A 19,004-nucleotide genomic window follows, 5' to 3' on the forward strand; every position below is an offset into this window, starting at 1 on the left:
ATGGTTGTACAACATTGTGAATGTAGTGCATGCCACTGGATCGCACACTTTAAAGGCTAAAATAGCAAATTTTATGTTATATACATTTTTACCACAATAAAAAATATATATTTTTAAAAACTAATGGTCATGCCAAAGAACAATAAAACCAACTTAAAGGGTCCCACTGGCTTACATTGGGGCTAATTGATAAGTAAAAAGAATAACAGCTATATTTAGCTAAAACACACCAAGCATACGAAAATCCATGACTTGAACCTGATGCTTTTTAAAAATGACCACATTTAGGCATTTCTAGGGCAAAACTTATTACTCTGGATATGGTAAATAATGGAAAATAATTAAGCACTTATCCTGCCTTTTTTCCAGTAGACACTATATGCAGAAAAATCAATGATTAATTAGAATTGGTCCTTTATATAATTCCAGTTAATAGATACAAAGGTAACAATTGGATTAGAAAATTCACATTTTGCAATCCCTAATGAGATACTGGATCATCAATTGATGTACAACCTATTAGGGTGAAAAATTAATGGAGACTATTATAAAAGGGGGGTCCATTTGATACCATTGATCAATCTTAGCATCACTAAAAATGGAACACCCACACATTATGTGTCTCATTATATGATCCAATAAGAAGTATACAGCACCATCTATGAATGACTTTTACTCTAAAAACTGAACTTGAATTTAATCAAATAGATTGGAAAAAAAGAACTGTTCCTATTTGTAGGTGATATAATTATCTTTATAGGAAATCTCAAGAAATATACCAAAAACTATTTTAATTCCTAGAACTAGTAAGTGAGTTAGGCAAGGTTACAAGATACAGATAAACATACAAAATTGTTTCTCTATATGAGCAGTGAATATGTAGACACAAAATTTTAAAAGTACTATTTACAATCACTCAAAAAACTCTAACAAAACATGTAGAGGATTTATACATTAAAAACAGCAAAGTGCTGATAAAAGAAATGAAAGATCTAAATAAACGGAGATAACATATTATGTTCATGAAATTAAAGACTTAACATAGTAAAAATGCCAATTCTTCCTAAATTGATATATAGGTTTAATGCAATTTCTATTAAAATCCAAGCAAAGTATTTTTTAGATATAGACAAGTTTATTTTATAATTTACATGGAAAAATAAAGGAACTAGAATAGTAAAAACAATTTTGAATAAGAATAAAGTGGGAGGAATCCTTCTACATAATTCTAAAACTTTGACTACAACTGCAGTGATCAAGACTATGTGGCATTGGTAGAGGAACAGAAATATAGGTCACTTGAATAGAAGACCCAGATACATACTCACACAAATATGCCCAACTTATTTTTTATAAAAGTGCAAAGGCAATTCAATGAAGGAGACATAGCCTTTTTAATAAATGTTGCTGGATCAATTAGACACCCATTGGCCTAAACAAATAACCACAAAAAAGAACTTTGATGTAGGTCTCACACTATACAAAATGTAACTCAAAATAGATCACAGACTGAAATGAAAATGTAAAACTCCAAAGTTTTGAGAATCTTTAGAAAAACACATAGGAACACCTTCAGAATCCAGGGCTAGGCAAACAGTTCTTAGACTTGACACCAAAGCACAATACATGAAAGGAAAAACATCAAATTAAAAACTTTCCCTCTATAAAAGATGCTGTTAAGAGAATGAAAAGACAAGCCTAAACTACATACTGGGAGAAAATATGTACAAACCACATATCCAATGAAGAACTAGTACCTAGAATATATAAGGCACTCTTGATTCAACCGTGAAAACAAAAGATTGGAATTAGATAATGGGCAAAACACATAAAGAGACATTTCATTAAAGAGGAACTATAGATGGCAAATAAGCACATGAAAAGATGTTCAACATCCTTAGCCATTACAGAAATGCATGCTAAAACCACAGTGATATCATTATACACATACCAGCATGACTAACATTAAAAATAGTGAAAACACTGAAAACTGGTGAGAATGTGAAGAAACTGGATCACTCATATATTGCTGGTGGTAATATAAAATGATGCAACCATTCTGGAAAATGGCTTGACTTCCTCAGAAAACTAAGCCTGCATCTACTATCCAACCCAGGAATTGCACTCCTGGGCATTCATCCCAAAGAAACAAGAACTTACATTCATATGAAAACCTACATAAATGTTTCTAACAGCTTTACGTGCAATATTCCAAACTGGAAACGACCCAAATGTCCTTCAATAGGTGAATGGCTAAAGGAAGTGTGGTGATACTTCCATCCCATGGAATGCTACTCAGCAATGAAAGAGAACAAGCCACTGGCAAATGCAACAACCTGTCTGAATATTCAGAGAACTGTGCTGAGTGTTTGTCTATGTAACATTCTTGAAATGGAAATATTATAAAAATGGAAAAAGCAGATTAGTGGTTGCCAGCAATTCAGAAGGGAATGGGGGCAGGAGGTAGGTGGGATCCTTGTGTTGATGGAAATGTTCCATCTTGACTGTATCAGTGTCAACACCGTAATTGTGATAATGCACTCTAGTTTTGGAAAATGTTACCATTAGGGAAAACTGGGTAAAGGGTACAATAGATCTCCCTGCATTATTTCTCACAAGAGCGTGTGAATTCATTTCAACATACACTTGAGACCTGAATTCTTCAACTTCCATCCAAGGATCTTAGGCAATCCCTTCACCTCCCTGGGCTTCAGTTTTCCTGCCTGTGGAGCAGAATGACAAAAGCTTACTCAAATGTTCACTTAATTTTGGTGTTATGTATAAATATAGAAAGTAAAAAGAGGTAAAAAAAATTTACCAGTCTTTCTTACCTTACAATATTGTTTTGAAAAACACATAAGATAGAATATATGGAAGTACTATGAAAACCACAAAGCATCATCCCATCATTAGTTATTATTCTACTCTTTTAGGCAGAAAAAGAGGGATGTCTGAATATATCCTGAAAGATACAAAAGTGAAATAAAATAATGGGATTAAATTGTCTTGGGTCATCCTGTGAGAAATTGGCTGAAAGGATAACACTTAATATGGCCTTATTGCCTCTTGTCTCTACCTTTGTACAACCTACAGCTTTCAGAGACTGGAAGAATCCCTTACATACCAAGGCTGTAAGGTCTGGGAGTCTCTCATAAGCACAGAGTAGAACCAGTACTGTATATCACAAGAAGCAATCCCCCAAAAGCTAACCATATGAGTCAGTTCTGATTCTTAAGACATACTCACTCTGTTAAAAAGTCCAAAATAGTATTGTATAGTTTGGGGATGAGACAGAGCAGGAAACAACAGAATAAGAGCTGAGAATATCAAGTCATCCAATGACTACTGGCAACCTATGTGATAAGCCCTAGAATACCACCAAGAAAGCGTTCTCTGCAAGGCTCACCACAAAGTCAAAAAGAATGGGAGACAGAGAAATAAAGGTAGAAAAGTAAAGGGAAAGGTAACTTACAAGCACAGCAGTCTTGGAGAGTTATAGGTTCTCACTGAGATGTGGCATTTGCGGAAACAGATAATCCAACACCACCAGATAAGAAATTAATTTCCCACCCATGATAAAAACACACAGCAGCTGCTGCTGAGAGGTGTATTTATAAACCCTTAATTTCAGAGCTATGACGCAGTCTACTTTGTCAAAGGCAGAGAATATGGTGGTTTCTCTTTTATTTTCTAGGGTACCTAAAGTAAAAGAAGGAAGAGGAAAGAGGCCTTAGGACACTTGAGAGGCTGAAATGATGGAAAAAGCCACTGACCATCATTGAAAAAGATACGAGGTCTTCCTGAGCCCAGGGCTTCACCATTTCTAGACAACTAAAAACAGGGCTTCATGCGAAACAAACAAAAACTAACAACAAAACAAGAACTGGGGCAAACCGGTAGATAATTGGGCACAAAACAAATCTTTCTGTCTCAGTTGGTTGTGCACATTAATTATTTAAATAATATCCATGGTTCCTCACTTGCTGACATGTATAAGTAAAGACATGGCCAACCTAGTACACTTGCAGAACTTTTAGCACTTCAGAGAAGCACCTTACTAAAAGGAAATGCAATACTTTTCTAAGGATAAGTTATGATTTTTCAGCAAAGGCCATAATTTAGCAAATGGCCCATTTTAGGACACAAGAGTGTGTTCCAAACACCTTGAAAAGAGCCAGCGCAACTCACAAGAACGGGAAAAAAAAAAAGTTTACCACCAGAGGGAGAATTGTTCTTAATTACGTTTAGTTCAGTTCAAATTCACATATTACTAACACTTCACTGGAAACATATGAAAAAGAAATAATTTTAAAACTGTGCCTAAAATCAACAAGCTTATAATCAAGAACAAGCCAAAGAGCCCTATGTATAGATAACTATCTATAGATTTCAATTTCTAAAAGATGGTTCAGTGACTAACAACATGTGTTTATATGTACATATATACTTACACAGAATAATTGAAAATGGCATTTTCCTTTTTGATCCAAATCTATTAATTCAATGAACTCACAAAAAGCCCTGCTACATGGTCAGTAGTGTGCTGAACATAGTTGCAAAGGTGACTATGGTATAGTCAAATATAAGAGAGAAATGGATGATAAATAATTAGAAAATAGTGAGCTATTTTGGGATGACAGTAAGCACAAGACAGAGTTACTGAAGAAAATGGGTGATTAAATTCTCTGGCTGGTGGAGAAGGAGCAGTGGAAAAATGGAGTGGTCGTTGGAGGATGGTAGTCAAAAGTCAATGGTCTCTCTCTAGTTGTGACATATAACTGGCTAAAAGTGGAAGGAGGAATTGGATGGTCAGGAACTCGGTAAATGATTCTTTCTGGAAAAAATCCCAAATAAGTATTATATATATTTCTCTGGTATCCCCTGGCTGCATTTGATTTACTTCCCTAAAATGTAAGAGCAACGTTAGACCAGCTTCTTTCATGGGGCTCTTTATACTGAGTTTGTTGATAGTCACGGTACATTTTTCTCTGTGATTTTCTGCCTCCAGCTTTTCTTAACATAGTGTATATCTGAGAGTAATTGCAAGAAAATATGTGATCATCTTTACTCAGGTCACGATACACCTGATTTCTGGTCTTTTATCTCTTTCCTGTCAGTTTGGTACCAACCACAAATACCAGTGACTCTGAAGCAAACAAGGACTGTATGGAGATGGTTGTTGGACATGCTCTTCTTGCAAGGCCTAAACTTTCTTTCCTATTTCTGGACTGAAATATGATTCTAACTCCATTTACTTTCTCTTGTTGTATTTCCCAAGACAACTGAGACAGGATACCAAAATTTGATTTTAGAGCAATCTTCATTAGGCAATCTACAATGGAAATTTCATATTAGAAACAAGGGGTATTTATCTGTAGCCAGAAGGCCTTTTAGTTTCAAGTGAGACAGAAGTAAAATCAGAGCCACTGGCTGAAAGTCCCAAGCTCACAATTTTCTCCTTTATTCACATTTTCCATTATGTACTTGGAGACATGCCCATGCACTGATGAACAATTGTATTCTGCATTTTGCATTCTGCTTTGTTTGTGGAGACCTGGAGAGATTTGTGGACCCTTGGATAAATTATGTGAGGGGATGTGACTATTCTTTACTGTTCTGGGTGATGAGAGTTGGAAGCCGATGGACATGTAGAGAAATTATTTTCAGAAAACGAGCAGTGGTGGCAGATCATGTGATGAACTCTGGGAACAGAAATAAATTATGGTCTGAAACAGCTTGGACATTTGTTATTCTTGATGGAGGTGGGCCCTCATTTGGGTTTGGAGATTGTTGTGATGTATGTACCTCCAGCAAAAAATTCCTCAACCCTTTGTTACAAAATGAACTCATGAGTTGAAGGTAAGGTATGAGCTACTGATCATCCTAAATTTGAGAAGTTGCTTTCGTTGCTCCTATTTACAGTGTGTTGGAAAAGGGTCCTGAAAATTAACCCCTTCATTAATGCATTGAGCCATAGGAAACTCTGTTTTAGACTTGGTTACATGATTTGAACATTCTTCCTCTCAACTTAAAAAGTCAGTTAGACACAAAAATTTTTCCCAAGGATAATTTGAAGGGCTCTTATTTTAAAAGACATAATAGAAACAACAGATCCTATTTTGCATTGGATAAAGCCATTAAAAATTGAGCATTTCATTTGGGGCCACTGTAGATACATAATGAACCAATTAGAGTATATCCTGTCTTGACTACATGATGAAAGTCAAGGTAATTCTCTGATGTTGACTTTTCATGAATTGTCCCTTCCATCTCAAGATAAGCTACTTAAAATAACCAGAATGGAAAGTCTCAGTTTGCTGGCATATAATAGCATCACTTTCTCCCTTCCTTTCCCAAGAAAAACTATCTCAAAGCACAGCACACTTTCTTTTTATCATTTATGATCTCATTTCTGGCTTCATGCCTTTATGCCCAAGGACATTTGGGAATGTGTCAAGTGGCAGGTATAGCCACTTGAACTTCTGTACCCTTGAGCTTGATGGGGATGCCTCCCCAATGTCCATCTTCTGGATCCTTGGCCAAGGGTTCTGGCATGGAAGATTTGACTACCTTGCTCAAAAGAAGTCACCTAGTCCTGGATGTGCATCTCATCTTCATATTAGGAGATGCCAAGAAGCTAATTCTGAAGCAAGAATTTAGCTTTAGCAAACCAGTTGATTTTGGTTTTTTGCTATTCTGCCAAAGCTACGATCCTGAGGCTGTGATGATGTTTTAAGGCCATACATACTGGTCAGCAGAAAGACCACTATCAGTACCCAGCTACTGTCTCTAATAGGGAAACCAGGACATTTTCTGTCTGTGGAATTTGTGTGGCTTGGGAGGCTTGCCTGACTACTTCCCCTGGAGATTCCAACTCTAATATATACCTTGAAAGGTTTTCCTTGGGAACTAAAAAGAATAGTATGTAAATTCTCTGCTAGGGCTGAGAAACCCTCAATAAATAGAAGATGTCATGGGCCTCATACAAAAAAACTCACTCTGAGCTGGCCTGCTAACCCAGCCATATCTGAATGTGTGCTCTATGCAAGCTTCTCTTCCATATCTGTGTGCTCCCTCTTACCCAGTGGCACAGATGACCTGAGACACCTGGGGCTGGCTTGTCAGTCACCTCTACTGTAACCTCACAGAAGCCATTCATAACCAATGTTCAGGTACACAGGTGGTACCCATACCCTGTACCCTTTTCATTTAATCAGTTTCTCTGTTATTTCCACAGAAAAGCAGATGTTAACCATAATTACAAAAGTTATAAACTTGGGAACTTATGAAGTCTCCAACAGCACTGTCCCTTGTATGTGTTCCTGACTTCAGAGGTACTCAGAGACCGAACATCCCAATCCTATTCTCTTTCCTTAGGACCCTACACTTAGTCTTCTTCTGCCCTTTTAAAGGTCTCCTAGGTCTTTGCTATTCAAAATATGGTCCACAGACCAGGAATATCAGCATCACCTGAGAGCTTGCTAAAAATTCAAAAGCTCAGAGCTTCTAAATAAAAATCATCATTTTAACAAGATCCTCAGGAGATTTGCATGCATATTAAAATTCACAGAGTACTGCTCTAGGTGCCTGTCTTTCACAGAGTAAAGACTGAATAACAGGTGTTAAATAATGATCATGATGATGATAACAAACAACTGTTATTACTACTACACCAATAATAATACAGGATTAATTGGGAGTGTACTACCTGAAAGGATCATGCTAAGGGTTTTACATTCATTAGCTCCTTTAACCAATGCCTATTCAAGTGTCCCTTGGCCTCCCAGTGAATTTCAGGATCTCCCATCTCAGGATGTTTCTTGTTCCATGATCTACATGGAAAAAGTCACCTTTGGGCATAAACTTACAACAAATCCAGGCATCAGAGAAAACAGAAACCTAGCAACACAGAGGGTTCACATAAATAGTAAGGAGGAGAGTGGCTGGAGCTGCCAGAGTGGGCCAGACATGCCATGCTGTCAGCCAAGAAGAGACTCACAGGAATCAGAATTAAGGGAGCAGGGCCAGACAGAGAGGAGCACAGAGGAGGTTAGGCACTGGGAGCAAGTAAAGAACTGCTACTAAGGCAGCCTGTCCTAGGCTCACTGCCATTATTTACCCTCTTGAGTTTGTCTAGCGAGAGCCCAGCATTTGACTTGCAGGCAAAAGTAATAATGTTTGGAAATACACACATACATGCACACACTACAACCTGATTGAGAACGTGTTGGAAGAGTTGAGAGCAAGCAGGAAAGCAGCAGTTCATGGTGGCTGAGGTGGGAATAGAACCTAGGTCTTCTAACTCCAAGTCCATGACTCTCTACTCTTCCTCATCTTATCTCCACATATAAGGTACCTTCTTATCTGTCTGTCTACATTCTACTTCCCCTCAACTTATGACAAAAGCCCCAGGAATAGCAGAACACTGCAGGAGACCATGGTTTGGCAGATGGCTGGGCCACAACAAATGAAGCTAAGGGTGCTTGTTCAGTTTCCATAAGGGTCAGGCTGTGGTGGCCCAGGTCCACGTATACAACCCCTACTTCACTGTCCTGAATAGCAGGACAAGTCCTATCTCCAGAGACAGCAGTATGATCTACATATATGAAAGACCACAGCACTAGACCATGATCTCCTTGAAGTCAGAGAATGAATATTCTTTAAACAGGGCCAGACATAGTGATTAACACGTTACAGGAAATGGTGCCAGATGGTTAAAGAGAAGGAAAAACAAGCCATTTGTGGACAGAGCTGGCGTAAGGGTTAGCTTTGCATTTTTTTAACCTAAGTCACCTAAGTCTCTTTTTACTCAAGTTTTTCCCACTGTTCAAATAAAGAAAATTGAAGGCCAAATAGATAGGACATTATTTATCCCCCTTGAATGTTGAAAGCTTTTTTTCTACTGCTGTTAACTGCCACTAGCCTAATTGACATGAGTATGTTGTATAAATGTTTGACCCCCCAACAATCCTGTAAGCTAATTATGGGGAGGGAAAAGCTTGATCTTTGTTATATCCCATCATGTACAACACAACGTCTGAACAAAATATGTGCCCAGAAAATAGCTATTTAATTGGAAATGACTTTGAATTTGAAGCCCTCTGACCAGCTTATACTTGGAGGCTGGCTGTGATAAACTCCACTGTGTCTGCCTCCAAGCTACACCTCTTCTTAAGACATTTCTTCCTAGGCCATGGATATCTACTCATAGATTTGAATGGGTTTCAACAGGTCCTAAGCTCGGAACTGATGCTAGCAGCTGAAGCTACACTCATTTGGGCTGTCAATCACTATCTAATATGCTTAACCTAAGTGACGTATTGATCCTAGTTGCCTGGAAGGACACTTGAAAAGGGCTAGGTGACATTTCCAAGGAGAGACAAGATACTTTCAAGTCAATTAGAAACATCAAAAGATTCAGTACACAGGGAGGAGCCCACCTTGAAGGAGCAGTCCTTGAGAATATGAATTGGATTAAGCCCCTTCTTATACACCAAATCCTTTAATAACCCCCAACACCTAAGAGATATGAGTGCCTGCCCCATTATACATGCCATAATCAAGGTACCACGTGGCTTTTTGTACCAGACCTATAAAACACAAAGTGGTTGTAATCGTCAGAAGGACAAATGCAGAAAATATTTATTCACTTGGAATCCCAGTCTCAGTACCTAAAATCTCAAATTTAGAAGATGGTTGCTTTGACTTTATAAATAAAATGTAATCCCTTCTGTTTGCAAAGTTCTCTGTACTTTTCAGAAACTTTAACCTCTGTTTAAATCCCAGTCATACCCACCATAACCCTATAAGAGAAATTGGACCATCATAACTATGCCCAGGTAAGAGATGAGGAAATTGGGGTTAAAAAAGATTTTTGATTTAGTCAAATTCATTTATCCAATTTTCAACTACAATCAGATTATACCAGGAATCTTTCCATGAGATTTCACATGACTTTTCTTCTGAATTAAAAATAAAATAAAATAAGCCTTAGGAAAGGCAAGTACTCCAGGGGACATTAGTTCTCTGTATGAAGAGTTTAAACAAATGACCGAGGGAAAGGGAAAATTCATTCATTGGATCTGCCTGTGGCTTGAGCTCCAGGTTTACAGTCAGGCAGGCAGAGTTCTGCCCTGGAAAGCCAGGAGAGACACCAGAATCCTGGATAACCAATGACAAGCCACACCCCCAGGGACAAATTCAGGATTTACAAAGCCTGACACTTACACAGTTTGGGAATTTCTCTTTTAGAAAAGAACATAAAATTACAAATTCAAAACTCAGCATAAAAGTGAATATTCATTTAGAATAAGAAAATAAATCACAACGAATTATACATTTTTAAGTTGATAAATATCACATATATCAAAATTTTTTAAACACTTAATACTTTTACTAATTGCTTGGCATATCCCTACATCACTTCTTTTTGCCTGCATTATCGAATGCACGATCACTTCTTCAGATAACGATTGTATAAGTTTCTGTAGAGAGACTAGAAAGACAATTTAGTCTTTCTTCGAGCATAACCAGTAGTCTTTTGATTACTGATAATTTAGAAAGGCTTCAGCTTCACAACTTGTAATTGTTATGTCATGTAAATTTTTAGGATTGTTGACAAATTTGGAATAGCTTCTGTAAGTTTCTCTCATTTGTGAGCTATAAGATTTAAAAGAATTTTCCACAGACTAACTTCTAAACTCTGTGCATTTCAAAACTTGTTTCTTCTCTACTAAGCACATAAATCCTGCACCAGCACCACAGGACAGCTTCATATGGTGATATGACTTCCAGCCCTACACTGTGGAGGCTGGTGAGTTGGTACAGCAGGTGGCAGAATTATTCCTGGACGCTATTCCTATACGGAGGCAGCTGGTAATAACCAGGCAAGGAAGTGATGGTGACCTACATTTAACTATCTACTAAGCTCAAACCAAATAGATCTCACCCCAGGTTCCGCTTAGCTGCATTCCAAAATGCCCATGGGCATTCTGATGTCTCCCCACTCAAGGGAAAGTAAGACAGAAGGGAACTTGGAGTTGAAAGACATAGCGATCTTAACCATCTGTAGTAAAGAGAACTTAATAGCCAAAATGTATAATTATTTGAATATACTACTAGGTTCCTTCCCAGAGCCTTGGAAGGGGCCTTTGCTAACAAGGAGCTGCAAATAGCCCTTTTGTTCATTGGTGGCTTTGCCCATCGGTAAAATGAGGTTGCCAACCATTTCTACTCCTCTAGGGGATAGAAGGATCGCTCTGGACTAGAGATGAGTGAGCATACAGGAACTGAACATGGGTTCTAACCGGTTGATCCAGAATTTGTGACACCTGCCACACCCATTCTCAGCTCAGAGGTGGGACAAAACATAGGATCAATTGAATACTTTGAGCTTCTTAAAGCAACAAATAAACACAAGTCAAACAGAAAAATACAAAATGATTGTTTGACTCCCTGGAGTCTGCTATAAAGCCAGCTTCACTCTGGTACTGAAAGGCTGGTCAATTAATCCCACTGCACCCTGGCATCAAGGTTTTCACGCCCCTCCCATGCCCAGGCCTTCATGCAGATCTGAACAATTGGCCCTTCCCGCCCTCCATCCAAGCCAGGCAGCCCAGCCCCGCTTTACTCCAACAAATCTCCTACAGCTCCAATATCTGCCACTCACTTCTTCTTTAAGGGACTTAACAAAATTAACTCAATCCTCTTGGCATGGAATCCAGCTGCAGCAGGGCAGGTTTTTATGGAGTGTGTAATCACAGGATTCTTCGCCCATCATCACAGGGCTCAGCTTTCTGAGTGTGGCACACACCCCTCCCACAGCCCTGTTCATCGCAGTGTCAGCCATAGCCTTGCCTTCCCTCTGCTGCTGCCACCACCGCTGCCTTTCTGCTTGTACGGAGTACCAGTCATTTTGTGCAAAGTGCAGAAGGGGGAACAGTGTAGGGGGAAGAGAAACTGAAACAGGAAGGGAAGGCAGACCCAGAAAAGAGAAAAGACAGAGGCAGAGAGAGGGAAAAGAGAAGAAAAAGTTAGAGGAAACTATACCAAGTCCCTAAGGAAATCAGATGGAGATGTTCCTTTAACTCAGCCAAAGGAAAGAGTGAGCTTATGTTTTGAAGCCCGCAGGCTGTTGGCAAGAAAAATAAACCTCCCAACAGACCCTGAATCTGATGGTAGCAAGGAAGAATGAATGGGAAGAGTGAGGACCAGTGAGTGGAGGGATTTCAGGGGAAAGCCTGGGCTTCTCCCTCGAGGATACTAGAAGAATCCTTTGAATCCAAGTGTTGTTTTACTCTGCAATATTATGCAACAACAGACTTCAGTTACTTATTTGTCCAGTAGATTGTGTATTTGTGAATTAAACTAGCATTTAAATCTACGTAGAGATCAAATGAATGAATCCCAAGTGTATTTTGGGCCTGAAGAGGTCATATAGGGAGTTTATGGCATGTCAGACCCAAGTGATTATTACTGTCATCGTCATCATTAATAACATCACTTTCATTATTAATCTTTTAGATGAGAAAATCCTTCAAGAGTAGGCTTCCACTACTTCCAGTTTCCCTTCTCACCCTGTCTTCTACTTTAATAGACTCCAGGGCACAAAAGCACAGCATTTCTTCCAAGTGGGTCTCTCCTCTCTCTCTCACCAACTCTAAGTTTCTTCCATGTACATGATCATGTGAATTCTCATGTGGGGCAATGCAATTTAAAGTTGGAATTGCCTGAAAAACACCAGCACTGCTTGGCTGGGTACTCGGAAATGATATCCAGACCACATGCAAATGAACCCATGGCCCTCTTAACTAATTAGATACACCTGGGTGTGGCTCTTAGGAAAAACCTAATGGAGACATCTGCTATGAACGCTGAAAGAAGAGTCCCCTTGGTGGTTTTTCACCCCTTCTGTTTCTGCTACCAATTTTAACAAGGGGAAGTAACAAGCTGATGTAAAACAATAACTAAGAGTTGGGAAAAAAAAATAGTAACCATTGAACTTCATTCACACTGTCATTATTTTGTGCTGAGAAATCACCAGGAGACATCAACTTACCCATCAAACCTCAAAATGCAAAACACACTATACATCCTATGACAAGCGACTTAGGGCAAATTAGTCAGAGGCACTAGTGTTTCCAGGCTCTATCTCTCATGATGAGTAAGGGGAGCCCAGTTTCTGCTGCCTGGGATGGAAGCAAGGAGTGCCAGCCTTAATTTCCCATATAGCTCCCAGCAGTAAGCAGAGGAGGGCAGGGAGAAGCAGTTGGACCAAGCTGGCTTCTTGTTTGCAACTTTCTCTGATCTTGAGCTGAGTGACAGGTCTGTGATGCTCCCACACTGCAGTAAGAGAAAGCAAATTATGTTCCTTTCTTCATCTGTTTGTCCTGCACTGGAGGGCTGCTGTCAGGATCTGCTGCACTGATTTCCCAGCTGGGCCCTTTCCTTGAAGTCCCCCTGACTACCTGGCTCCCACAGAGAAGTTGGTCTGTTAGGGTTAGGATGACTCAAGGCCAGCCAGTCTCAAATTTCCCAAATATTCAAGGGCAGAAGGAGGAGCAGGGATGAGAAGGAAGAAAAGGTGTAGAGTGGTGGGGGAAACTTGATAGGTAGCTGGAAGAAGCCTTTGAAATGCTAATACATTTACCCACACAGCAAACATGACTTCCCTTGTGTACAGAATAAATATTTAAGGGACAGGGATGGGCACCATTCCCAGAACTGAAAGTAGGAAAACATGCTGGAGTGCATCTAGCCAGGAATGCACTACCCTCAAGTGCCCAGGCAGCAGTCTTAAGAGGATTCCACCTTGGGGGATTCACGGGGCTCACTTTTCTATTGCAATCTGTGGTCAGCGTTCAGTCAGAAAAGCGAGGCACTAGGATATTTTGATAGACAGATACATAGGTAAGCAGGCTGACAGATAGACAGATAGCTAGATGGCCAGATGGATAGACTTAGTACACAGATTTTACTTTACGCAATTGTGCGACCTGGTTAAGCAGGCTCTGTATAGATGTTATGGCAGCTTGAAGACCACAGGACAGGCAGTCAGGAAGGTGGGGAAAGTAAGAACAAAGGAGAGCCTACAGCCACGAGAACAGTCTGGAATGCCTGCCATCTCTTGTTAACTGTAACCTTGGCGATGTGGCTTTCTTGCAGGAGTCACAAGGAGCCAAATGCACATACCTAGCTTAAGAGTCAAGAGAAGCTGGAAAACACAGAAGAAGGCAGAGCAATTGCAAGCCCAATTGCTGCTTCATGCTGATGAGGTGATTCAGCAGACCATTAACAATGTGTGTGGGCTGCAAAATGGCTGCTGCTTCATGTTCACCCTCTAAATCTCACACAAGAAACTTACTTGCGGCTTACCCAAATGGGAAACATACAGGGAAGGGAATTCTGGGAAACATAGTTCACCTATCCAAGTTCACACATGACAAAGCCACCACACTATCTAAAGCATCTCTTAGCAGTGATCAATTAGGTCAGCCACTGCCAGCCGTCTGGGTGCCAGAGCATCATAAGCCAGAGCTCTAGACTTCCAGCACTGACCCACAATAGGATTGGAGGAAGAACACAAAAGCATATTTGGATGAGTTTGCAGAGCCACCCAAACTCTTGTTTAGGTGTGATGTCAAGGGCCAGTGATAGAGAGGGATGTCTGGCCTTACATAGCCTCCTCTCTTCTCCATCCCCAGCCCCAGGGCACTTGGGCCATGTGAAGTGACCACATACTGCCATCTTTCCAACATAGCTGGCAGATGTTGCTGTCTCCTCCTAGGCTGGAATTTGCTTACTTTATCATTCAGTTCTGAATGCTGTAGAATGAATTTCAACCCTGCTGAAGGAAGCATACAGGATGACTCTCTTCATTCTCAGGAATTTGCTTATTTCATCATTCACCTCTGAATGCTGTAGAATGAGCTTCAACCCTGCTGAAGGAAGCATACAGGATGGCTCTCTTCATTCTCAGTGTTTACTTTGATCACGTGTTTCTTCTATGGCCATGCCATCCTGAATGTGTTGGATCTCATCTGATAATGCAGTTCCTTGCAGGCACTTGCGATTAGCTGGGTTCTACCAGTGCTGTGAAAATGAAGGAAAATTGCCTGGGGCTGGATAAAGAGGAGCTAAATGTTATGGGCCCACACTGGCATGCACAGAGATTATTAAACTCCTCATTAACTGAACCAGGGCTTTGCCAGGCCCCTGGGCAGGTGGTATGGGGCTGTGAGCACGCAGATGCCTCGCACAAGATGAGTGCATCTGAAAGGGGGCAATGATGTTCAAGGGGAAAAATGGCTAATTCCTGGCATTGCCCTTAGTGAGGCTGGACTCACAAATGCCTCCTTTTCCTGAGAGCCCCCTGGGAGCATCAGCTATTCCATCCTAGGGCGGCCTGTTTCCACACAACAGACACGCACCACAGGGCCGATGCTCAATCTAACTTACCAGATGGCATTGAGAAGTCACAGCTTCTGTTTTTCTTACCCTGACAAGGTTTTAGAAGGGTAGAAATGGAACACTTCTTCCAACTGAAATAGTGTCTGTTTTGGTACTGTGGAGGCTTCAATCCAACTTGAGGGAGAGGAGGCTGCCGAGGCTCACATATGTGCGAGTGCACGTGTCTGTGCCCCTGTGAACAAGGGCTGGGGCAGGGATGGATGGGAGAGGGTATGATTCCCAACAATCTATTCTCCTCTGGTGTCCTTATAACCTCAAGTACTGAAAAATGAAAAACCCAGGTCACAGAACAGGCACAGAGCACAGTCACAACATGCATCAAATAAAAGCAAATCCAGTGTATAAGTACTTAACTCAAAATAAGTCTTCACAGCCTGGAATATCAAGAGTGTCCTCTTAATCAGGGACATCAGGGAAGTCAAGCAGCCAGAACAGAGACGGCCCCATGTTGGACTCTGTTCTTATGTGATACCTTCTACTAGCAAACCACACTGTGCTGATGTAAATTATGAGTGGCTCTGCAAAACAGTCCAGGGGAGCTGGTCAAGATTATCAAGGATGCTAAAGCAAAAATAAGCTGAGGCTAGTAGAGGCTAAAATATTGGTGATCTGTGACAGAGCAGTCAGTGAGTGGTTCAAGGGGCAGATGTTGCCCTGGAGTTGGGAGAACTGGCTTAGTCCCAACTCTGCTACTTCCTGGCACTAACCAGGGCAGATCCTGAGCCTTGGTTTCCTCACCTGTGATATCAAAATAATATCTGTATCACAGGGTTTTTTCCAAATAAGAGATGAGGTATACAAACACTTTATAACTGATAGTGAAAAAAATGAAGCCAAAATTTGAATCTTTCCAATTAATATTAATAATTACTCTTCATTATGTTCATTAATTATTTGATCCTTCAAATGCTCTATTTTGTACATGAGGAAATTTAATCTCAAGAAGTTTAGAAACCTGTTCAAAGTCAACGCAGATAATAAATAGAATGGCTAAGATTTCAACTCAGGCTATTAGGCTCAAAGTCCACCTGGTCATCTTTATTGCATTCTTTCTGCCTCTCAATGTCATGATCGGCCAGTCAGCCAAAAGTAGGCATTTCCCCTCTCACACTTCTGAGTTCAGGTCTTCTAAGATCTTTAACTTTGCAGAAATACAAATAGATTACATTTGACATTCATACCTCAATGTTGTGAAGGTTGTACTCTTGTTGCAACTCACTTAAGTCTGGATTTCCAAACTTTTGACTACTCCATACTTTAACATTCAGTTCTGGGCCCTGTATGTACCTCTAGGAAGAATGGGGTGGAGGGGTTGTTGTTTTTTAAAACATTGTTAGAAATAGGGGTCTCACTATGTTGCCCAGGCTGGTCTCAAACTCTAGGCCTTAAGTGATCCTCCCACCTCAGCCTCTCAAGTAGCTGGGATTACAGATAAGAGCCACTATGCCCAGCAGGTTCTTAATTCTTTTCTTGTTTACCTTGTACCTCCTATATCATCTTTCAGGGCTAGTCGCTAGAAACAGTGGCCCCTTAACTCTTTCTAGGACTTAATCTTGCCTTTTAGGGTATCTAATATTCTGTTTCTTCTAATATCAGATAAATGTATTATGGGTCTTGCAGCCTTTCTGTCTGGACCAGCAAAAATAATTATAGTCTTTGCAGTTAAGTTGACCCCACTACAAGAAATATTATTCCTTCATGTTGATAATCTATGTCCTTATGCACCAAGCTCAAGCCACTATGATGAAAGCTGATCCCTGCACTGGTCAGAACAGGAGAGGGATGTAGCCAGATTTTGGCATCATTAAACTGGTCAACCAGCTGCAAGACATTACCAGCTGCCATGTTAATCATTAATGAGGCAGACAGTGCCTGTTGCCTGTGTAGTGAACCAAACATTATGACTTGGGTTTTCATTTAAAATTAACTCACTGAATGAAGAATCAGCCTCTAGCTTGTGAGAGACAGAGCAGTTGGCACAAAGAGGGGACTGGCAGGCCAGAAGCACAAAGGGAACACAAAGTCCCTCACTGATATCATCCAACTGTTTGTATGCAGTCCATGACTTTTAATTCAACTCCACGTCTGTGTTCCCAAGCAGAGTCTGTGTGGCACCACTCCTTCCTGCTGTAGCCTGTGCTAATGCCTCTCCAAATTTCCCCAGCTACATCTTGAAATCTCAGAAAAATGAGAATATAGTCCTACTTTTTATGCATGGGTTGTATTTTCTTATTCAAGAAAGGCAAATGCAACTTTTTAACCTTTATGATGTTTATTTAAAAATTAATAAATTTTTTTATTACTTTTAAGGTAGAGAGAATAATATAATAAAATGAACCTGATGAACCCGCCATTTTCCTTCAGGCATCATCAACATTTTACCAATGTTGTTTCATCTATCTCCTCAAATGTATTGTTTATTTTTCCCAGAATATTTTAAAGCAAAACCAAGACATTATGCCATTCTTCCCCCAAATTTTCTTATAGAATTCTCTAATTGATAATTACATTACCTACATTTTATTTATCTATGCATATATAACCCCTACACCATTATTAAACTCAACAAAAATTAACAAGTGTTTATTAATACCCCAAATAATAAAAACATATTCAAATTTCCTTGATTGTCTCAAACATGTCATTTTATAATTGGTTGTTCTATTCAGGATCTAAGTAAGACTTACACATTGCATTCATTGCATTTGGTTGTTGGGTTTTATAACACTTCTCCCTTACTTTCCCCACTTCTACCCTATTTCCCAGCCCAGTTAGTAAAAGTGGGTCCTTTGTTCTCTCGAATATTCTATATTCTGAATTTGGCTGATTTTTCCCTTATAGTGTTATTTCATGGGTTCTTCCATCATCCACATTTCTTTTAAACTGAAAGTTAAAGCTGATGGAATCTGGATTTGACTTGTAACTTGCTTTAAACAAGACAATGTATCAGAAATTATGTTCTAGAGCTTATGAGTTCAGATCTTAAGACCAGTTGCAGCTTCCATTTCTTCCCTCTTGGAAGCTAGGCAACATATATCAAAAACCCAATTACTCTGAGACTATCATTTTCTGAGAAAAGTAAAGTTAGAAACTGGAGAGTCCCCACAGAATGAATGAAAAATGATTGGTCAGCCCCCAACTCTTCTGGCAAACTGAACTAATGAAAGCACTACAATTTTGAGCACCAAAAAAATGTGAGTAAAGAAGGCATCTTGGCTATTTGAGACCTAGCATACAGCACATGGAGCAGAACTGTCAGGCTGAACCCAGCTCAGATCGCAGCATAATGAGAAAAAGATTGAATTTTTATTCTTTAAAATCCCTCTTTGTGGCATCTCATTATGCAGCAATGGGTAAATGAAACACTGGTTGAAGGAACTCTTCATTTCTCTTATTTCTTTTTTATTTCTATCATGCCCACTTGGTTCTTTTTTATAGATTCCATTTCTCCTTGACGTTCTCCATGTATTCATTAATTTTGTTCATCTTTTGTATTAGATCCTTTAATATATTTATCATAGTCATTTTAAAGTTTC

At 39.8% G+C, this 19,004-nt stretch overlaps 1 long non-coding RNA gene across 4 annotated transcripts in view; it reads right to left on the minus strand.

The window, feature by feature from the left end:
- Positions 1-19,004, minus strand: part of LOC107126550 (uncharacterized) — a 340,932-nt gene that overhangs the window by 234,335 nt on the left and 87,593 nt on the right. Inside the window, exon 2 of one of the 4 annotated variants that reach the window (XR_010581359.2) lies at positions 2,645-2,723. The exons of the other annotated variants lie outside the window; for them this stretch is intronic. This is a non-coding gene — a long non-coding RNA (uncharacterized lncRNA). The remainder of the gene's footprint in view (positions 1-2,644; positions 2,724-19,004) is intronic. 4 annotated transcript variants of the gene reach the window in all.

The sequence above is a fragment of the Macaca fascicularis genome, chromosome 1 (assembly GCF_037993035.2).
Source record: "Macaca fascicularis isolate 582-1 chromosome 1, T2T-MFA8v1.1".
Classification (NCBI taxonomy): Eukaryota; Metazoa; Chordata; class Mammalia; order Primates; family Cercopithecidae; genus Macaca; species Macaca fascicularis.